General features: G+C 36.3%; 1 long non-coding RNA gene across 1 annotated transcript in view; it reads left to right on the forward strand.

Moving 5' to 3' along the window:
* Positions 1–1131, forward strand: part of LOC109356416 — a 19909-nt gene extending 18778 nt beyond the window's left edge. Inside the window, exon 3 of the long non-coding RNA XR_002108720.1 lies at positions 1118–1131. This is a non-coding gene — a long non-coding RNA (uncharacterized LOC109356416). The remainder of the gene's footprint in view (positions 1–1117) is intronic.

Genomic DNA, 7782 nt, shown 5'->3' on the forward strand with positions numbered 1-7782 from the left:
AACTCGGCAAATAAACTAAGTCGTACAACTACTTCTTAGTTTATTTGTTAAGTGTCTGAGACAAGTAATTTTTATGACTTGAAATCATTTTTTAGGTGATCAATCTAAAAAGAGCATTATGTACTTCTCAAACAAATAAAATTAACCAAAGCACCAACTTAAATGATAAAAATTCAAACTCTAAAATAAAAGAAGAAGTAGAAATACATAATCAACTTACAAATGAAATTTTTAGGAGCATGAGCCATTCGTCCAAGGATTGGATGCTTTAGGTTCCAAATGAGATTACAAAATGGATTTTTGCATCAAAATTGATTTTTGCATCTCATTTGCCTTCTCCTTTTCTCCTCTTGAATTACATGAAAACTACTCTAAAACTAGCCTAAAAACTACCTAAAATGAAAGGAAAAGAAGAGGAATCAACTAGTAAGAAATTAGAATGAATGTACAATGTTTCTCTCTTAAGAATTTCATGCCTTTATATAGGCCAAGGTGATGGACGCTCAACTGCCCTGTTTGGCAACTAAGCTGCTCACCATTGGCCCCTATGAAGAGCCACTTTGGGCCCTACTTGACCCCTATGCTAGGCTAGGTTACATGCATGGTGACACCTCCTCCTTCTTATCATAGCTTTATGTCATCCATGAGGTCATGTTCTTGGCCTTTAAGCAAAGAAAAAGTAAGATGTTCCATGAGTTGATGTAGAAATCATTTTTCTGGTGCGCCAGGTGCTCAACACACCTGGTTTCCCGCTAAGCTGCATGTTTCAGTAGCTTAGCGCACCTGGTTCCCCGCTAAGCTGCCTGTTTCAGCAGCTTAGCTGACCTAGTCCCACACTAAGATGCCTGTTTCAACAGCTTAGCTAACCTTGCCTGGTGTTGGGTGCTTGGCTGTCCTAGCCTGGTGCTTGGTGCTTGGCTTGGCTGGACAGCTTTGTGCTTGATTTCTTCATGGTGAAGCAACCTTTTTTTCTTTGGTTTGTTACTTGATTTTGGTTGGTTGCTTGGCACTTTTGGGCTGTTTTCTTTAAGTTAAGGTAAGCATTTGATTTTTGCAAGTTTCTTGGCCTACCTTAACTTAGGTTTCTTCAAGACGAAGTAAGCTGTCTTTCTTCAAGGCTAAGTAACCAAATTAATCACATAGCATGCCATGCTTTGACTTGATTACTTTTAGCAATTCATTTTGAGCTTTTGTCTTGAATTTTGGCTTGAATTCTTGTCCATCTTTGAATTTATTCTTTAACATTCAATTTCCTACAGAACTCAAAGAAAACTTGGACAAGAACTAATAAAGAACTAATTTATTTAATCATACAAAATTCACCTAAAAAGTGTTAAATTAAGTTGGCTTTCTACAATTTGCATAGGATAAGTGCCATTAAATGATGGTGAAAAAGTGTATACTTTTTGCACTTATCAGGTTTTCAATTTGGGGAAAACGAATTTCTTGGAAACGGGAGATGAGGAAGTCGATTTATGGAGTGGAAATGTAGTGGGGTGATTCTGTTTGGGGCTAGGTCGAAGGTTAGGGATGATGTTGGACTTGTTCCTTTGAGATTTGAGAGAAAACAGGATGATTGAGGTTTTGAAAAATGCCCAGAAATGCTTCTGTTTCTGATATACTGATGCCGTTAATCGATTAACAGCATCGCTTAATCGATTAACCTGTGTTAAAAATGTCTGGTTTAAAATTGTTGGCCCATGTAATCGATTAAGTGATTGACTTAATCGATTAAATGCATCAGATACAGCGTTTTGGATGTTTTTTAAAAGCATGCATGGATTTCAAACTTATTGGCAAATTAATTTTAAGCTATCACATATATTTAAAGCTTTTGAGCACAAAATCATGGATTATACAAAGAATCATAAGCATTCAACATTATTTATGAAGCATTCAAGAGGGGTCATGCAAGGCAATCACAAATTATCAAACAAGATATTTTTCATCAAGAATTCCTAGTTCTCTTCGAAGAACATGGAAAGTATCTTGTGAGAGGGGCTTGGTGAAAATATCTGCTAATTGTTTAGATGTTTCAACAAATTCCAATATACAATCACCTTTTTTAACATGATCACGCAAGAAATGATGCATGATAAGTGCCAAACATGCTTACAATTCATACACTTTTATGGCACTTATCTTAAGCATAATTGAGAAAAACAAACTTAAAATAATACTTTTTGTATAAAATATCACAATCTTGTATATTTCTTTTTTATGTATTTTATAGGATTTATAATGAAGAAAAGAAGAAAGAAAGACTGATGGTCAACAAAGCAAAAGAAGTCAAAAATCAAGATGTTCAATCAGGCAGCTACGCGTGGAACAAGCCCCGCTGAGCTGACCTGGACACCAGCTTGACCTGGCCATCAGCCTGACCTGGACCAAACTGCTCAACCAGGCAGCTGAGCGGACCTGCTTAGCCGCTCAGCCTAGCACCAGACTAGACCTGGAACGGTCAGAAATTTAGCTTGACACGGTCAGACACGAGCTTGGCACAAGCCCAAGCTGCTGAACAAGCAGCTCAGCGGAAAACCATTCTCCTGACCAGATCAGCAAGCACCAGGCCACGTCCCAATCAGTATGGTCAGAAGCTGCTGAACAAGCAGCTTAGCGGTGAAGCAGGTGCGCTGAGCGGTGTGCACCAGACTTAACTTAACCATCAAGCAAACCATGAAGTCATCCATGACCTCAAGCTTGGTCAGAACTCAAGCTTGGCACGGTTAAACACGAGCCTGACACACGCCCAAGCTTCTCAACAAGCAGCTCAGCAGTGAACCAGACTCCTGCCTAAGTCACCAAGAACTAGGCCACGTTCCAGTCAGCACGGTCAAAGCTACTAAACAAGCAGCTTAGGGGTGCTAAGCTGTGTGCACCCATACTTGACTTAGCCATCAAGCCAACCATGAAGTCACCAATGATATCACTTCAAGTCGCCCACCATAGGCTTTTTAGAGTATCTCACCAGAGTTGGTTCCATAGCCCACAACTAGCTTTGATGAGTCAAGCATAAGGAGGTGACTAAGCTACTTGATCAAGGGACCAAACCCATGCTGAAGGGTTTGGTCAACTACTCAGCGGTCCAACCAAGCAGCCCAGCAGTCCAGCAAAGAGGCCTATAAATAAGAGACCATTTCATTCGAACAAAAGAGATATCCATCACTTGAAACAAAGAAATCTCTCACTAGAAACCTCCCTCTGAAGTTCTCTCTTCATTTCGTAGTTTAAAGCTTTAATTTTAAGTAAGAACTTTTTCATACATGAGCAGGAATAAACAACTTGAATTTTCTCTTGATCCTGAAATACAGAAAATTCTCAAGAAACAAAAAAGAGCACAAAAGAAGGCACGTAAAGAAAAAGCTATTTTTCAAGGAAACAGAATAGAAATGACAGACAATCAGAACAGCATAGGAGGATTTGTCAGTTTCAATCCCAGAAACATGATAAGAATCGGGAGACCTTCCAACTCTCAAAGGCCAGCTGAAATGAAAACAGGGTTAGTATAACTCATGTACACCAACCCTTTTGCTGGATTAGACCACGAAGATCCGTACAACCATCTCACTAAATTTTATGAGTTGGTTGGTACTACTGGGATCTCCGAGTCTGAAGAGGAGACCATCTTTCTAAGACTTTTCCTGTTAACATTAATCGAAAAAGCTAAAGAATGGTTCTTCGATCTCCCAAAACATCTGCAAAATAACTGGAATCTGGTGGAAGAAAAATTTATGTCGAGATATTCTCCGCAAGGAAAATTTATGGATTTGAAAACTGCGATCTCCACCTTTCTGGGCAAAGCCTATGCGAGGCATGGGATAGATTTAAATCTATGCTCAGAAAGTGCCCAAACCATGGATTTGACGTTCAAACTCAGATTCATATCTTTGTCAACGGACTTCAGCAGCAGCATAAATGGATCTTAAATACAACTTCAGGCGGACAATTAATGGCTAAACCTCTGCAAGAAGCAATTGACATTATCGAATCCATGGCCTTGAACGATCAAAAAAGTCAACACCAACGAAGGCCACCACCTAAGCAAGGTGGAATGCTTGAACTGAACTCAACTGATGTTGTTTTGGCCCAACATAAACTGCTTCAACAACAGTTAGAGGAGGTAACCTAGAAACTCAATGATCTACCAAAACAGTTACAGGAAACCTCAAAGAAGCAGATTTATAGGTGTGACAATTGCAATGAGGGTCAAGGCGAAATTTTCAAGGTAATTACCCTCATAGGGGTAATAACCAATTTCAAAAGAATCAACCTTGGAGGCAAGACCTTCCTTAGAAACAAAACTTCTACCCCCGAAATAATCAGTATCAACATCCAACTCATGACAAAAGCATCAAAGTGGAAGACACTCTGAACCATTTTATGCAAATGACCATGGCAAATCAGAAAAACACTGATGCTTTTCTAAGGAATATGGAAATACAAATTGGGCAGTTGGCCAAGCAAATAGCTGAAAATGAAAAATCAACATTTTCAGCTAAAACCGAAATAAACCTAGACAACATGGCAATGCAATCCTGAGAGGTGAATCCGGACCATTGAGGCAGTAGAAGAAAATTGACGATAACTGATGTCAAGCTAATGACATTAAAGAAGCGCTTGCTGGGAGGCAACCCAGTATATTTTTATATATAATATACTATTTCTCTTTCTACAATTTTATCCCTATTTTATTTGTTTGTTAGAATTAAATTGTTTACGAATTTTTTTTAGGGGGATCAAAACTCGGAAAATATTTTTTTTATAAGAGAAAAGTTTTTTCAACAATGGGTTAATGGGCCAAATGTATAAAAAAGGGGCCCAAAACATAGTCAAAAGTCTTGGTCAAGGCTCATGACTCGGTCAAGCCTGGACCACTGACCCACCGCTTAGCGTGGGGGACCATGCGCTCAGCGCAGGTCTGACCAGGCCAGGAGCCTTGGAACCAAAAATTCCTCAAAATAGGAGTTTTTAAAAAATATTCTTGACCGAAAATTCTTGACCAAAGACCTTGACCAAGGACTTCCAACTCCTATATAAACACCCATGCTTGAAACACAAATCATCAAGCAAAATTTGCAAAACTCATCTTTACACAAAAACTTTCTCTCAAAATAAAATTTCAAGTTTTCTCTTTACCTTCATCATGTAAGTTTTCCTTGTTAATTATTTTCTTTTGTAAATTTCTTTTATGGTTAATCAATCTTCTTCAAATAAAATGTGTAACAAGTTTTATTCTTGAAAAACTATACACTCATGCACATTTTTGTGTTTGAACTCTTTTAGAGTTTTTCTTGTGTTTTGTGGACTCTTCTTAGGAATTTCCGAAGTTCATCAAGGAGAGGAAAGGAAGTTTCAAGGGAGAGCAACAACTCCAAATTTGTCGCCAATGATGCTCAGGAAAAATTCAAGGAAATCACACTCAAGAATATTATAACATTAGAAAAAATTGTCAACTTGAGTGATGATAACTTTGGAGATTTTCTTTTCATCATAGAAAAATATGGATGGCAAAAAATTGCTCAACCAAAGAAAATGTTTTCTTTGGATTTGGTCAAACAATTTTTTGCCATCTCAATCACATCAAGTGAGGCAAGGAGAAACCGTTATACTTGGGTAAATGAGACTCAAGTTTTCTACAATAAACAAGTAATTAATGAATACTTGGGTAACCCATGGAATTCAAAAAGTGAAGGACATGACTTGTGCGACTTTCAAACGAAGCTCAATGCATCCTACTTGGGTGAAGAAGAAAGTCACGAAGAAGAATATGTTAGGAAAAGTCTATGTTTGGAGGACTTGGAGTTCAACATGTTTGGGCCCATTTTCGAATTTTGTATGACTCAACAAACCCAAATATGGGCAAGCTTCATACTCTCCAACATATGGCCTTCCTTACATGTTTCTGACATCCCTCTTCCTAAAGTAAAGTTAATTAGCTCCATCTATGATGAAGACTCCGTAGATATTGCTGTAGTAATCTCAGATGCTATTTGGGATTGTATCAACAAAGGTAACCCTTTAATTATTCTTCCATATTTTATCACTGATTTGTGCAAATTTCAAAAGGTGCCTGGACCCTACAACGAAATGATGGCTCTCAAATCCGAAATCAACCATGCTTATGTCATCAAAAATTGCAAAGAGAAAACCCTTTCCCAAGCTGAAACTGAGCTTAGAAAGAAATTTGGTGACTTAAACTCAAAACAACCAAGTGAATATGGGAGGACCATGACTTCTAAGGTAGATGCCATAATAAAGGAACAAAAAATGCAAATTTTGCAACAAAATGCATGCTACCGTGGGCTTAAGGGCATCTACAAAAGTTTGCATAGTATTTTTGGGAAGAAACGTAATTTCAAGGGAGGATCCGATGAAGAATTCGTAGAAATGACTAAGTGGCCCAAAGGGAGGTCCCAAGACACAAGTGAAGTGGAAGAAAAGGAAGATGATGAAGAATGAGAAAAAAACTTTTCCGGTTGTTTCTTTTCCCTAAAAATTTCAAATTTCATATTATGTTGCATTTCTTTATGTTATTTCTAATTATGTTTTAAATTGATGTTATGAGCTAGTTAACATTAATAGAGTGTCATTTTTAATGTTAATTTTATATTTTTATTTTTAGAAAAACTAAACAAAAATTTTAAATCACATAAAGTAAATCCCAAAAAAATTTATGTCTTGAGGACAAGCCTTCATTTAAAAATGGGGGACAAGACTATATGTAATTTAAAAAAAAATATTCTTGTCTAAGATGTGTAAAAATGTAAAAAGTAAATTTGTTTGTTGAAAAACTAAAAAAAAAATTTCAAAACCAAAAACAAAATGGCTAAAACAAAATTTTTTGAAACATGATCACATGATTAGAAATGATAAGAATACTTTAAATTAAGCTTTGATTGAGCCGAATGAGATATAAGCCAAAATTTTTTGAAAAAAGTGACATAATGTCATAACTTGAAGTATATGCCAAATGAGATATATGCCAAATGAGATATATGACAAAATTCTTTATTATCTTTTAGAAGTCTAAGATGTTTGCCATAGATATTGAGTCTAGGTTAGGTAAACCTAGGTGTGAGTCTCACAAGACTTAATAAAGTAATTAATCCACTAAAATGAGACATCATCTAGAAATATATGATAATTAGGTTCATGCATTTGAATACATTGATTTTATGCATTAAAGGTATTATATTTTGGAAATCATGTATTGCATGAGCATATATCGTATATGTAGTTTACCATTTAATCAAGTATTAAAAATGCACTCGTTAATCGATTAACCTCATGGCTTAATCAATTAACGTGAGTGTTTTCTATTGTTTCAACTACATAACTAAAAAACCGTTTTTAGAGTCAAAATCTATTTTGTATAAATACTGGCTAATTGCAGAAACGGCTAAGAGAGAAAAAACACGGAGAAAAGAGATATATCATCATTGTTAGAATCTATTAGAGAGTGTTGAATTAGGAGAAAGATTAGATCATGCTAAGACTTTAGTTTTCATATTCATATTGCATGATTCTTTGAAAAGCTTTTTTTGCATCATTCTTATGTTTCTTGAAAAGAAAAAGAGATAGTTTTTTTATGATTGCATATTTTCAGAAACCTCATACATGAACATTCATATTAGACTAAGACGTCTTGTGAGTTATTGCTTAGGTTTTAGGCTTTGATCTTCGTTGTAATATCTGAGTATTAAGTACTCATTCATAACTCAAGGCATTGCTATTCAAGGACTGGGAAAATCCTAGCTGTGGTTAGGTAAGGTGTTCTTCACA

Source organism: Lupinus angustifolius, chromosome LG09, assembly GCF_001865875.1.
Source record: "Lupinus angustifolius cultivar Tanjil chromosome LG09, LupAngTanjil_v1.0, whole genome shotgun sequence".
Lineage (NCBI taxonomy): Eukaryota > Viridiplantae > Streptophyta > Magnoliopsida > Fabales > Fabaceae > Lupinus > Lupinus angustifolius.